This window comes from Chiloscyllium punctatum, chromosome 3, assembly GCF_047496795.1.
Source record: "Chiloscyllium punctatum isolate Juve2018m chromosome 3, sChiPun1.3, whole genome shotgun sequence".
In the NCBI taxonomy this organism is placed as follows: Eukaryota; Metazoa; Chordata; class Chondrichthyes; order Orectolobiformes; family Hemiscylliidae; genus Chiloscyllium; species Chiloscyllium punctatum.
In genome coordinates, this window is record NC_092741.1 from 135734104 (window position 1) to 135748863 (window position 14760).

The 14760-nt window shown below is 43.8% G+C and overlaps 1 protein-coding gene across 5 annotated transcripts in view; it reads right to left on the bottom strand.

The window, feature by feature from the left end:
• Positions 1-14760, bottom strand: part of pxdn (peroxidasin) — a 257223-nt gene that overhangs the window by 156607 nt on the left and 85856 nt on the right. The window lies entirely within an intron of this gene.

Here is a 14760-nt window from a genome sequence, read left to right on the forward strand (position 1 = left end):
GACATTTTGATTAGCAGGAGAACTGCCGAGAACACCAACAAGTATAGGCTGCTAGCCAAACAGCTCTCTGAAAGTCCCTGTCCATAAGAAATTTGAGCAGCAGAACATCGAAGCTGTTCTCGAGAAAAATATACAAAAGGAGAATCGACAAAGCTGACTGGTTTTGAAACGTGATTATTTTTTGTAAATCTTAATCATTTTTTAAAATCGGATCAGTATTGTTGAGTGGGAGGTAAAAGATAGGTTTAAGAGAAAGGAGTTGTAAATAGCTGTTGTTTTAATGTTCTCTGTTGGACGTTAAGAATAAAGTTGTTAATTTTTATTTGAAATAGTGACTTCTGGGATAGTTCTGTGCCTCTCAAATTTAACAGGTTACAGCGCAAGGTGTGTGTGTGTGTGTGTGTGTGTGTGTGTGTGTGTGTGTGTGTGTGTGTGTGTGTGTCAGGTTTAAATTAACAGAGGGGCTTACCCTGTGTTGTAACAATATACTAGAAACGAATACAATATACTTCAATGGCAGCCTTTGTCAGTAAGTCAGCAGTCATTGATTAATACCTGCAATGAAACACGTGAATGTCAAATAGCATTACTGCTTGAATTCAAGCAATCTCACACAGAAGGAGCTGATTACCCATATCCAAGTCAGTCATTGGAATGTGCATGATTAAGTAACAATATGCACCTTCATACAGTGAAGTACAAACCCAATAGATAAAGAAGATGCATAATTATTAACCAGCAAGACCACTTGAAGAAAGAGAGGAGAATGAGAGAGGATCAGACAGGAAAGGGTCTCAACTCCTTGTCCCATTTTTTTTGTGGTTACATATTTATGTTGCACTTCCCTTTTTAAAAGAATTCTCCCTTGTACAGGGAATTTCTTCAAATCATGGGTAATGGCAGAAAATGCTTCTGTTCAAAACCGCTTATTCACCTGCTAAACTGGTAAATGCTGATTGCTGATCACACCTTGCCAAAGAACTTTCACCAGCTTTCCAGGCTCCAGGCTTAAACAATTTAATTTCATTTTAATTGTTCTATGGCAGGTGGCCATGACTTTAGCGATCAAGGCCCTAAATTCTGGAATTCTGTTCAAACACTCTGTAACTCTCTATCTCTCTTTCCTAAGGCACTCCTTCCCCAATACTTTAGTTTCACATTTACTTCTGTTGATGCCTTGTGAGATGCCTTGGAACACTTGAGTCAAATGTATTACTGAAATACAAGCTGTGTTTAATTAAAGGGACCTGATAGTGCTACCCAAGGCATTGAGACCGAGTTCAGCTACAAGTGGAGTACACGGACATTAAAATCCAGGTGCCTGTGCATGAATTAAGAGAAGTCTTTGGTTCATGAAAGAGCTTCGTAAACTCTGTACAAACTCATGATCAATCATGAGAATGAATTGTTTGTAAATACATCAGGGTTGAACAGTCGCTGTGCATTACAGGATAGGGATACCAATGCTGGACAATCAGCCCGTCCCTTATAGATGTCAGATCCGACAGCAGTGGAGCAACTGATAAACAACAGGCAGGTAGTATCTTCTTAGAATCCCTACAGTGTAGAAACAGGCCATCTGGCCCAACAAGTCCACACCAACCCTCCAAACAGCATCCCACCCAGACCCACCCCCGACCCTATCCCTGTAATCCTTTGTACCCCATGGCTAATCCCTACCCAACATACAGCACGGAAACAGACCCTTTGGTCCAACCAGTCCTTGCCAAACATAATGCCAAAATAAACTAGTTCCATATCCCTTCAAATCTTTCCTATTCATGTACTTCCCTAAGTGTCCTTTAAGCATTGTAATTGTACCTGCGTCCACCATTTCTTCAGGACGTTCATTCCACACACTCTCACCTTAAAATATAACCCCTAGGCTTGAAATCCCCCAACCTAGGAAAAAGACACCTTCCTTCAATCCTATCCGTACCTCTCATTGTTTTATAAACCTCTGTCACCTCTCAACATTCTACGCTCCAATGGAAAAAAGGTCCCAGCCTTTCTTTATAACTCAAGGCTTCCATAGCCAGCAATATTCTGGTAAATCTCTTCTGAACCCTCTCTAGCTTAATAATACACTCCCATTAACAGGGTGACAAGAACTGTAGACAGTACTCCAGAACAGGCATCACCAATGTCCTGTAAAACCTCAACATGACATTTGAACTCCTATACTGTACTCACAGCATCTTCTCACTCTGTTTTACCACTCCAAGTTTACTGATATTTGCATTCTCTGGAAATATTGGTGAAAACAGTTATTTAGCTTAAGACTGTTGTAGATAAGGGAAAAGCAAAAGGAGCATTATTCAAAAAAAAAGAAAGAGCATATTATTTCTCAGAGATGATAGTTCAATTGTGAGCTTTGGACGAGAAGTGCTTTTTTCAAAGAATCGCCCATCAGGGCTGTACTGTGAAAGTTAGTAAATATGTTATGCTGCAAATTATCTCGTACTATCACTGGGGAGGAATTTCTTCACCCAGACAGTGGTGAGTCAGTGGAATTCTCTTGCACAAGAAGTGGTTGAGGCCAAAATATTGACTGTTTTGAAGAAGGAGTTAGTTATAGTTCTTTGGGCTACAGAGATTAACAAGTATGTGGAGAAAGCAGGGTACAGTCTACTGAATTGGATGTTCAGCCATGACCATCCTGAATGGTGCAAGAGGGCTGAAGGGCCAAATGGCCTGTTGCTGCTCAATTTTGTTTATGTTTCTAAGATTCAATTTCAATTTAAAAACAATAAGTCTGTTACCAGCAGCCTTTTGGGAAGGTTTAACCCGATGGTCACCATACCTCAGGCAAGGGCAAAGGTTGAAAAAGTGGGACCTTTGTGGTCACTTCAGCTGGTGTCGGAATGTTGATGTCACCCTGCTTCATAAACCAGCCAAACAGCTCACTGAGCTAACCAACCTTCTATTCTGCCCAGTAACTTTAATCTGAATCCTCCATTAATCGACCATTCATTCCATACTGGAAGCAGGATGTTACTGCTAGGTAACTGTTGTTGTCACCATTATTATTAGATAAGCTTCGACCTGCATGTCACTGTACCAACACCCTTCCTGATTTTGAGGGTTTTTGTGGTGCGGTGGTAGTTTCCCTACCTCTGAGCCAGGAAGTCAACATTCTTGCTGAAGAGATTGGGGAGGCACTGAATGAATACTTTTCGTCAGTATTCACTCAGGAACAGGACATTGTTGTCGATATGAATACTGAGGCACGAATAAGTAGAATGGATGGCTTTGAGATATGTAGAGAAGAGGTGTTGGAAATTCTGGCAAGGGTGAAAATAGATAAGTCCCCTGGGCCTGATGGCATTTATCCTAGGATTCTCTGGGAAGCAAGGGAGGAGATTGCAGAGCCATTGGCCTTGATTTTTGTGTCCTCTTTGTCTACAGGAGTAGTGCCAGAGGACTGGAGGCGAGCAAACGTGGTTCCCTTGTTCAAGAAGGGGAGTAGGGATAATCCTAGTAACTATAGGCCAGTGAGTCTCACTTCTGTTGTGGGCAAAGTCTTAGAGAGAATTGTAAGGGATAGGATTTATGCACATCTGGATAAGAATGATGTGATCAAGGATAGTCAGCATGGTTTTGTGAAGGGCAGGTCGTGCCTCACAAACCTTATTGAATTCTTTGAGAAGGTGACTAAGGAGGTAGATGAGGGAAAGCGGTAGATGTGGTATATATGGATTTTAGTAAGGCGTTTGATAAGGTCCCCCATGGTAGGCTACTGCAGAAAATACAGAGATATGGCATTGAGGGTGAGTTGGAGGTTTGGATTAGGAATTGGCTGGCTGGAAGAAGACAGAGGGTAGTAGTTGATGGCAAAGGTTCATCATGGAGTGCCGTCACTAGCGGTGTTCCGCAAGGATCTGTTTTGGGACCATTGCTGTTTGTCATTTTTATAAATGACCTGGAGGAAGGGTTAGAAGGTTGGGTGAGCAAGTTTGCGGATGATACGAAAGTCGGAGGAGTTGTAAACAGTGAGGAAGGATGTGGCAGGTTACAGCGGGATATAGAGAAGCTGCAGAGCTGGGCAGAAAGGTGGCAAATGGAGTTCAATGTAGCTAAGTGTGAGGTGATTCACTTTGGTAAGAGTAACAAAAAGATGGGGTACTGGGCTAATGGTCGGATACTTGGTAGTGTGGAAGAGCAGAGGGATCTTGGTGTCCATGTACACAGATCTCTGAAAGTTGCCACCCAGGTAAATAGTGCAGTGAAGAAGGCATATGGCGTACTGGCTTTTATTGGTAGAGGAATTGAGTTCCGGAGTCCTGAGGTCATGCTGCAGTTGTATAGGACTCTGGTGCGGCCGCATCTGGAATATTGTGTGCAGTTTTGGTCGCCATACTATAGGAAGGATGTGGAGACACTGGAACGGGTGCAGAGGAGGTTTACTAGGATGTTGCCTGGTATGGTAGGAAGATCGTATGAGGAAAGGCTGAGGCACTTGGGGTTGTTTTCATTGGAGAAAAGAAGGTTTAGGGGTGACTTGGTAGAGGTGTACAAGATGATTGGGGGTTAGATAGGGTTGACAGTGAGAACCTTTTTCCACGTATGGAGTCAGCTATTACAAGGGGGCATAGCTTTAAATTAAGGGGGGGTAGATATAGGACTGATGTTAGGGGTAGATTCTTCACTCAGCGAGTTGTAAGTTCATGGAATGCTCTGTCAGTAGCAGTGGTGGACTCTCCCTCTTTATGGATATTTAAGCGGGCATTGGATAGGTATATGGAGGATAGTGGGTTAGTGAAGGTTAGGTGGGCATTGATCGGCGCAACATCGAGGGCCGAAGGGCCTGTACTGCGCTGTATTCTTCTATGTTCTATGTTCTATGTTCTAAGTCCTACCTTCTCCAGTGGTATGTCCCATCATCTCTGAACAGGTCAATTAAAAATATCCCCATGATTTTGAGGATCTCTGCCAAACCTGCTTTGCTGTGTGCACCAAGGAGGACCACCTCAGTCACTGAAATCCACCATCCAGGTACATTTCCGAGAAATCTTCTCCTTAACCCTCCATAAACAGTGATGCACGGATTGCAGGCACTTCATTCAATTTAACACTCAGTAAGGCCAACCAGTGCAGAACAATCAGGAAAAGCCAACATAATCTTGAACTCAGACAGCACACACACGTGACCAAACAGTGGTTGCCAGAGCTTGAATATTGGTTTGAGTCTTGTTGAGACAGAGCGTTTCACAACACCCATGCTGCCACTTCCATGGAATGTCCACCATTCTCATCCCAATCAGGCATTGGCAAGGCCACCACAGGGCTTCTGCCTCAAATGAAGATCCTGGGAATATAAGTCCTTCCTATTACTCAGCGACACCACAGAGACAGCCAAATGCAGCTGGAAGTGCAGCCACCAAGGAGGCCAGCACTGTGGCTCAGTGGTTAGCACTGCTGCCTCACAGCACCAGGAACTCTGGGTTGATTCCTGTCTCTGTGGAGTTTGCGCATTCTCCCAGGTGTCTGCATGGGTTTCCGTCAGATTCTGAGAAGGAATCCTACAATTTTAAGGTTAGGACATTGCCTGTTTGTTTCTTTCTAGGAGGTGGTTAGTTTTCAGTGGATAGGATACACACCTGCCTGTTGTCCAGTCTCTTGATCAGGTACTGATCACTTTTGATCGACGGACACTGATCGCTTTTGATCGACGAGAGGGTGCAGGACTCTCTCAACCTCCTCGACAAGGTGTCAAACTACTTGCTGGTTTAATCCAAATGGCAGTCATTGATTGTCTACTTAACATCTTCCAACCGATGGTGGGGTACAAGGGTAACCTACAATCCTTGCTGCCCTGGACTTATTTCAGGTGAGGTAAAGGTGACAGGATTTGAGTACACCCTGACTTCATTTCATTAGATGTCCTAGCTACCTACAAACTCACATCAACGGGGATTCAGCTCACTGTGTTCATTCCTGATCGGTGACATGTGGTATTTTGCTAAGAGATAATACTGAGTATAACGAGGTGCTGATACCTCAATCAAACTGACAAAAGGATTTCTGTTTAAAGTTCATATAACTAAACACCAATTACACTGCCTTCAACAATCCCTCTCTGTTTCTTCAATCAACTTAATATAAGCAGTGAAACTCAATTCACCACTAACAAATCTCTACTGCCTGTCATCCCAAACAAAAACCTAAATAACGGCAGATGCTGTAAATCAGAAATTTAGCAAAAAAACAAAAATTGCTGGAAAAGCTCAGGTCTGGCAGCAGCTGTGAAGAGAAATTAAAGTTAACATTTCAGGTCCGGTGACCGTCCCTCCGAATTCAGTTAACTTTGATGTCTCTTCACAGACGCTGCCAGACCTGTCGAACTTTTCCAGCAACTTCTGTTTGGCTAGTTGTCATTCACACCCCCACATACTTCTCAAGTAAAAATTGTGTCTCGATTATTATTCTTCAAGGAAGGTGATGGTGAAATAGAACTGGGTGATTTCAGCCTATTACATTCAAATAATAATTGTCGACAGGCAGCAGGAAGCTGAGAAGGTTCAAGACTTGGGAGATTCCAGAGACAACAGTGTAAGAGTAGGTAGAGAAGTCATTGAAGGAGTTTATTTCAATTCACAGGATAAATAGAGAAGACACCAGGTCAGGATAATCTCACCGAGCTGCACTATGAAGGAGAAGCACTCAGTGAAGATCGTGTGGTCAAGTTGGCTGTAGTCAAGCCAAGAATGAAGAGGGATCAAATCACTGCATTCATACAGCAAGTCATTTCATATGACTGAAAGGTTTGACACATGGAACTGTTTGAAACACAAACAGATTGTGGACAACATCTGAGAAGAATGCACTTTTACGACGAATGGAAGCTATTGGGTATATGAATGCACAATTAAAACCTGCTAGAAGTTATATGGTCAGTATCTCACTCAACGTCCACGTGTGGAAGCGAAAGAATGTTGTTTCCGAAGGTGATCCCATAAATATCATAGCATGTGGGCAGACACTTTTGTAGAAGTGGAATAATGGCAGCTTTCTTTGTTAAGATGACACTGCCAAATTTATCTTATGACTTGGTTAAGGACCAGTAGCTTTCCTGTTTGAAGCAGACAAAGCTTAAACCACTAGGTACACATTAATAGAATTTAGCTATAAAATTCCAGAATTTTCAAGCAAAATAAAAATTAAATGAACTTTATAAAGTCAAAGGAATAAACAAACTAATACACTAAAATACCAAGAATTAACTCAAGGTAAATGTGAAATAATAGGCAAACTGTAGCCAAGCACACAAACTGTGACCAAGCACAAAAACCACACCATACATTGAATGGTTGATGCGACCAAGGTAGATTGATCAGCAACCTACTCAACCATCAATATTAAATGAGGGTCACAAAACCTTGCTAACAATGTCTTCCTCCTAAAGGATTTCAACTTTTAACGTCTGAAGATCCAGCCTTTGAAATTTCAAATATCACTCTGACTCAGATGGCTTTCATGCCTACGAAATTGCCCGTGGTTCAATCTCTTCTCCTGAGACTGTTTTTGCCTGCAGTCCCAATGCTGTATTTTCATAGTGACCCCAGGTACACTCCCAACCCTTCAGCCACTCTTCAGCACAATACTACTTCTTAGAAGGGTTTCCTTTAGCCCACAGGCCCAACACGGAATCAAAAGTCTTCAGTTCATGGCTTCTTCCGAGCTTCAACTGCATTGAAACGTTTCCTGAGTTGCTCTTGAACCCAAACCCCAACTCTCTGCTGAGTTTGACTGCTGGTAGTTGTTCTGAGCCTGACCTATCTGTCTGTGTGTCTCCCATCCACCCCCGCCCCCACACAACCCCATTATGGGACATGCCTTTCATACAACGATGACGTGCTCTGTGGTCTGAGTTTTAGCACATTAATTCACCATCAAAGCACACTATTCCCTTTAAAATCTATGGGTCTTTCAGCTGTGAAAAAAAAACTTGAATACAGCATGCACAGTCTGTGACACTGCCATGCTGAGCATTTTCGACAACTCATCAGGAATTGGAATCTTCAGCCTCCGCCCACAACTGGGTACGTTCAGGTTTCATGGCAATATCAATTTACCAGGGTATACCCTCCACCACCTTCCAGCGGATAATTGAGTGTACCCGTAGTACAGTCAGTGAATTGAACTACTAAAGCAGCACATGAGAGAGACAATGTAGAGAAGCACTGCTGATATTGTATCAGAATTTCACAGTAAGAGATTTGCTATTTAGATCTTAAAAGTTTCCCTGTAAATTTTGGTAGAACCCACTAACAAGAATGCCTGGATAAGGAGATCCACATTCATTCTGCACTGTGTCATCACAGGATTGTTATGTCTATAAACAAAAGGACTAAAAGCATTTCATTCCAGCAACAGCAAAAACAACATACCAATGATGCTCACAAGTGCTGTCGACAACGTACAGGGCGAGTGTAAAACTCATCTCGACTGGATGTTATCAAACCGTTGTGAACACTGGGAAAGTTACATGGTCCATTGTAGACAGGTTTGCAAATCAATGGGGTTGGGGAAGGGGCCAAAATCACACAGATGTCTTGCCCACTAGCCACATCCCCTCTAACAACACGACTGTAGAAAGATTAATTCCTGGCCTCTCACCATTGCTCAGCCAGTGAATGGAAGTGGCAATGAGCAGGAAGCTCAGCAGGTAATCATCCTTAGGGCAGGGATGAGCTGAGGTTTTGGTGAGATGCTGTAGGAGTGGACTGCAGTTCATCAGAGTGGAAAAAGTGAGGCCTGCAGATGCTGGAGATCAGAGTCGAGTGTATGGAGCTGGAAAAGCACAGCAGGACAGGCAGCACCCCAAGAGCAGGAGAGTCAACATTTCGGACATAAGCCCTTCATCAGGGTTGAGGCTCGTGAGCCGGAGATCCCCTTCCCCGCAGTCGATGATGCCCTCCAGCGCATCTCATTCACTTCCTGCATCTCTGCCCTTGAACCCCACCTCTCCAACTGTAACAACCGTAACCCGGCCCTCACCTTCCACTCCAGCAACCTCCAAATACATTGCATCATCCTCCACCATTTCTGCCACCTACAAACAGACCCCACCATCACAGATATATTTCCCTCCCCTCCTCTACCGGCTTTTGGGAAAAACCATTCCCTCTGCAACTCGTCAGGTCCATGCCCTCCATCAACCCACCCTCCCCTCCCAGCAGCTTCCCCTGCCACCGCACAAATTGTGAAACCTGTGCCCACACCTCCCCCTTCGTCTCCGTCCAAGGCCCCAAAGGAGCCTTCCATATCCATCAGAGTTTTACCTGCACTTCCACACATGTCATTTACTGTATCCGCTGCTCCTGATGCAGTCTCGTCTAAATCAAGGAAACAAGATGCTTACTCGCAGAACACTTCAGAGAACATCTCTGGGACACATGCACAAAGCAACCCCACCGCCCTGTGGCCAAACACTTTAACTCTCCCTCCCACTCCGGCAAGGACATGCAGATTCTGGGCCTCCTCCATCACCAAATCCTGACCACCTGACACCTGGAGGAAGTATGCCTTATCTTTTGTCTTGGGGCCCTCCAACTCATGGGATTAATGTGGATTTCACCAGTTTGCTCATTTCCCCTTCCCCCACCTTATCCAAGATCCAAGCTTCCAACTCGGCACCGCCCTCATGACCTGTCCTACCTGTCCATCTTCCTTCCCACCTATCAGCTCCAGCCTCCTCTCTGACCTATCACCTTTACCCCCACCTCTATCAACCTATCACACTCTCAGCTACCTTCCCCCCAGCCACCCCCCCTCCCCCATTTATCTCTCAGCCTCCGGCTCACAAGCCTCATTCCTGCTCCTCAGATGCTCTCTGATATGCTGTGCTTTTCCAGCACCACACTCTCGACCCTTCATCAAGTGGAGTTGAGTTTGATTGCAACTTTTTTTAGCAACAGGTGGGAAATCTCACCCTCCCACACAATAAGATCCAGACCTCAGTTCCAAAGAGGGAATAAGCCTTGGTCCAAGTTTACGAGCCAAACTTGCGGAATTAAGGGATGAAGAGCTTATACTCGAAACGTTGACTCTCCTGCTCCTCGGATGCTGCCTGATCCATTGTGCTTTTCCAGCACCACACTGTTCGACTCTGATCTCCAGCACCTGTAGTCCTTACTTTCTCCGAATTAAGGGATATGCCACATAATGAAACCATATTGGCCTTTGTCAGCAAGACGAAAAGTAAACATTGCACACAACACAGAGCTCAAGTGCTGCCAAAAGACATTAGATGTTAATAATGGAGTGGGTTAAATTATAGCCAGGCACCCGTAAAAGCAATCTCAAGGTTTCACCTCTTCATGAAAGACCTTCGAATTCATGTAGAGACCAACATGATATACCACAAATTCACTGCAATTACCTTGAAAATATTAGTCTTCACAGAATGCTACTATTATTGCACACTAATCAGAAGTTAAGTAAAGCCAGATGTCTTTACAAATGTAATGTTACAGAAGAATCGGTAAGTAAATACTATAGCTATATGACTGAGAAGGACCAGACAGACTTTACAACCTGCTAACGAAGACACAAATAGAGGGTTATATGACTGACGACAAAGGAGTCAGTAAAGTTCTTGGTAATATTTAAATGTATACATTAAGAATCTTGCATACACATATATGGTTACAGACTTTAACATAAACAACTTGAGTTAAAAATGCCCACTCACTTTTATGTCACATGCCATTGTTTACATGCAGTATGTTCAATGCGGTTGTGGGCAACAGTGTTTCAAGTCAATTTTGCACAAACTGCTTTTGACTGAAAATTTGCTGCACACAAAAATTACTTCGAATACTGTTAAATGACACTCAAGTCTGCAAATTTCAATCCGTGTTCAATACGTATTTATATTTGGATCAATTCTTCTCTCTGTGCTTAAACCAATAATATCTTTCTCAACCTTTGAGGAGATGGTGAACTAATGATAAAGTAACTGGACCAGTAATCCACTGTAGCTGCTAGAATTTAAATCCAACTAATAAAATCTGGAATTGAAAGCTAGTTTCAGTGATGGTGACCATGAAACCATCATCGATTGTCATAAAAACCCATCTGGTTCATTAATGTCCTTTAAGGATGGAGAATGTTACTCTGATGTACTCTGACCTGTATACACACATGATTGAATGGTTGAGTCTTCTAGCTAACCAGGCAATTCAAGTGCAATTAGGGATGAGCAAACATGTTGGCCTTGCCACCACTGACCATACCCCATGTAAGAATAAAATCAATAGAACACGGCAGCAGTTCCGAGAACAATTGACAGCCTGAAGTCCATCTTTCTCAGGGTAAAGCCCAAACTCAGAGATTCAAAACAGCCGAGGCTGCCCCTCTGCAGCATTGAGGAAATGCTGTACAGTCACAGGCTCTTTCTTTCAGATAAGACACTTAACCACCTTCCCTCTCAGGTGGGTTGAAATGATCCCATGGCACTATTCCAGAGAGGTTCAAGTGTACAGGCCCAATGTTTACACCTCAATCAACATCACTTGGAGAGATTGTTTAGTCACTATTTTGATGCATTTTGTGTGAAAATTGTTATGTTTCCTATATCATACTCTTCAATAATACTACAGAGATTTTGCCAGAGTTGAAGGGTTTGAGCTATAGGGAGAGGCTGAATAGGCTGGGGCTGTTTTCCCTGGAGTGTTGGAGGCTGAGGGGCGACCTTATAGAGATTTATAAGGTCATGAGGGGTATGGATAGGATGAACAGTCAATCTCTTTTCCCTGTGGTGGGGGAGTCCAGAATTAGAGGGCATAGGTTTAAGTTGAGAGGAGAAAGATATAAAAGGGACCTAAGAGGCAACGTTTTTATGCAGAGGGTGGTGCATGTATGGAATGAGCTGCCAGAGGAAGTGGTGGGGGCTGGTACATTGCAGCATTTAAAAGGCATCTGGATGGGTATATGAATAGGAAGGGTTTAGAGGGATATGAGCCATGTGTTGGCAAGTGGGACTAGATTAATTTAAGATATCTGGTCGGCACAGGCGAGTTGGACTGAAGGGCCTGTTTTTGACCTGTACAAATCTATGGCTCTACAGAGTGCTCTGGGGATATGGGTGGAATGCTCGTAGGTGGAACTAGATTAGGCTGGAATATCTGGTCAGCATGGACGAGTTGGATTGACGGGTCTGTTTTCGTGCTGTGTATGTCTATGACTCTATGACCTTCTTTGTGTAACCCAGCTGATGAGGAGAGATTGAGAAGACTGGGACTACACTCATTGACATTTAGAAGAATGCGAAGGATCTTATGGAAACATATAAAATTATGAAGGGAATAGATAAGATAGAAGAGGGGGTTGTTTCCGCTGGTGATTAAACTAGAACTAGGGGGCATAGCCTCAAAATAAGATGAAGCAGATTTAGGACTGCGTTGAGGAGGAATTTCACTCAAAAGGGTCATGAATCTGTGGAATTCCCTGGCCAGTGAAATAGTTGAGGCTACCTTGTTTAATGTTTTTAAGACAAAAGATAGGATAGATTTTTGGTTGGTAAAGCAACAAATGATTATGGTGAGTGGGTGGGTATGGGGGACTGAGTCCATGAAAAGATCAGCCATGATCTTATTGAATGGCACAGTAGGCTCGAGGGGCTCAGAGTTCTTAAATTCAAACTATGTTTTCTAGTGTGTTGTGGGCTGATCCATAGCCATCAGTCCCCCTCTCTACAATAGGTAAAAATGGTCCAAATTTACAAATTCTGAGGTTTAAAACCCAAACTATTGTTAGAGTCAGAGATGTACAGCATGGAACCAGACTCTTCGGCCCAACCTGTCCATGCCGACCAGATATCCCACCCAATCTAGTCTCACCTGCCAACACCCGGCCCATATCTCTCCAAACCCTTCCTATTCATATACCCATCCAAATGCCTCTTAAATGTTGCAATTGTACCAGCCTCCACCACATCCTCTGGCAGCTCATTCCATACACGTGCCACCTTCTCGAAGAAAGTGAGGACTGCAGATCCTGGAGATCAGAGCTGAAAAATGTGTTGCTGGAAAAGCGCAGCAGGTCAGGCAGCATCCAAGGAGCAGGAGTCCTGAAGGATTTCCTGAAGAAGGGCTCATGCCCGAAACGTCGATTCTCCTGCTCCTTGGATGCTGCCTGACCTGCTGCGCTTTTCCAGCAACACATTTTTCAGCATGTACCACCTTCTGCGTGAAAAAGTTGCCCCTTAGGTCTCTTTTATATCTTTCCCCTCTCACCCTAAACCTATGCCCTCTACTTCTGAACTCCACGACCCCAGGGAAAAGACTTTGTCTATTTATCCTATCTATGCCCCACATAATTTTGTAAACCTCTATAAGGTCACCCCTCAGCCTCCGACGCTCCAGGGAAAACAGCCCCAGCCTGTTCAGCCTCTCCCTGTAACTCAGATCCTCCAAAACTGGCAACATCCTTGTAAATCTTTTCTGAACCCTTTCAAGTTTCACAACATCTTTCCAATAGGAAGGAGACCAGAATTGCACGCAATATTCCAACAGTGGCCTAACCAATGTCCTGTACAGCTGCAACATGACCTCCCAACTCCTGTACTCAATACTCTGACCAATAAAGGAAAGCATGCCAAACACCTTCTTCACTATCCTATCTACCTGCGACTCCACTTTCAAGGAGCTATGAACCTGCACTCCAAGGTCTCTTTGTTCAGCAACATTCCCTAGGACCTTACCATTAAGTGTATAAGTCCTGCTAAGATTTCCTTTCCCAAAATGCAGCACCTCGCATTTATCTGAATTAAACTCCATCTGTCACTTCTCAGTCCATTGGCCCATCTGGTCCGGATCCTGTTGTAATCTGAGGTAACCCTCTTCGCTGTCCACTACACCTCCAATTTTGGTATCATCTGCAAACTTACTAACTGTACCTCTTATGCTTGCATCCAAATCATTTATGTAAATAACAAAAAGTAGGGGGCCCAGCACCGATCCTTGTGGCACTCCACTGGTCACAGGCCTCCAGTATGAAAAACAACCCTCCACCACCACCCTCTGTCTTCTACCTTTGAGCCAGTTCTGTATCCAAATGGCTAGTTCTCCCTGTATTCCATGAGATGTCACATTGCTAATCAGTCTCCCATGGGGAACCTTGTCGAACGTCCATTTGATCACATCTACTGCTCTGCCCTCATCAATCTTCTTTGTTACTTCTTCAAAAAAACTCAATCAATTTTGTGAGACATGATTTCCCACGCACAAAGCCAAGTTGACTATCTTGAATCAGTCCTTGCCTTTCCAAATACATGCACATCCTGTCCCTCATGATTCCCTCCAACAACTTGCCCACCACCGAGGTCAGGCTCACCGGTCTATAGTTCCCTGGCTTGTTTTTACCGCCCTTCTTAAACAGTGGCACCACGTTTGCCAAGCTCAGTCTTCCGGCACCTCACCTGTCACTATCGATGATACAAACATCTCAGCAAGAGGCCCCGCAATCACTTCTCTATCTTCCCACAGAGTTCTCGGGTACAGCTGATCAGGTCCTGGGGAGTTATCCACCATTCACTGTTTCAAGACATCCAACACTTCCTCCTCTGTAATCTGAACATTTTGCAAGATGTCAACATCTACTTCCCTACAGTCTATATCATGAAACCAATAATTATACTGATGATAGATTATTGATAGATCTTGAACTTATTGTTAGATATCCAAAATATTATTAGATGGTTGACAATACTGTCTCTCCACCTGGAATTAGTAAAGCTCACCTTCTAAAATTATG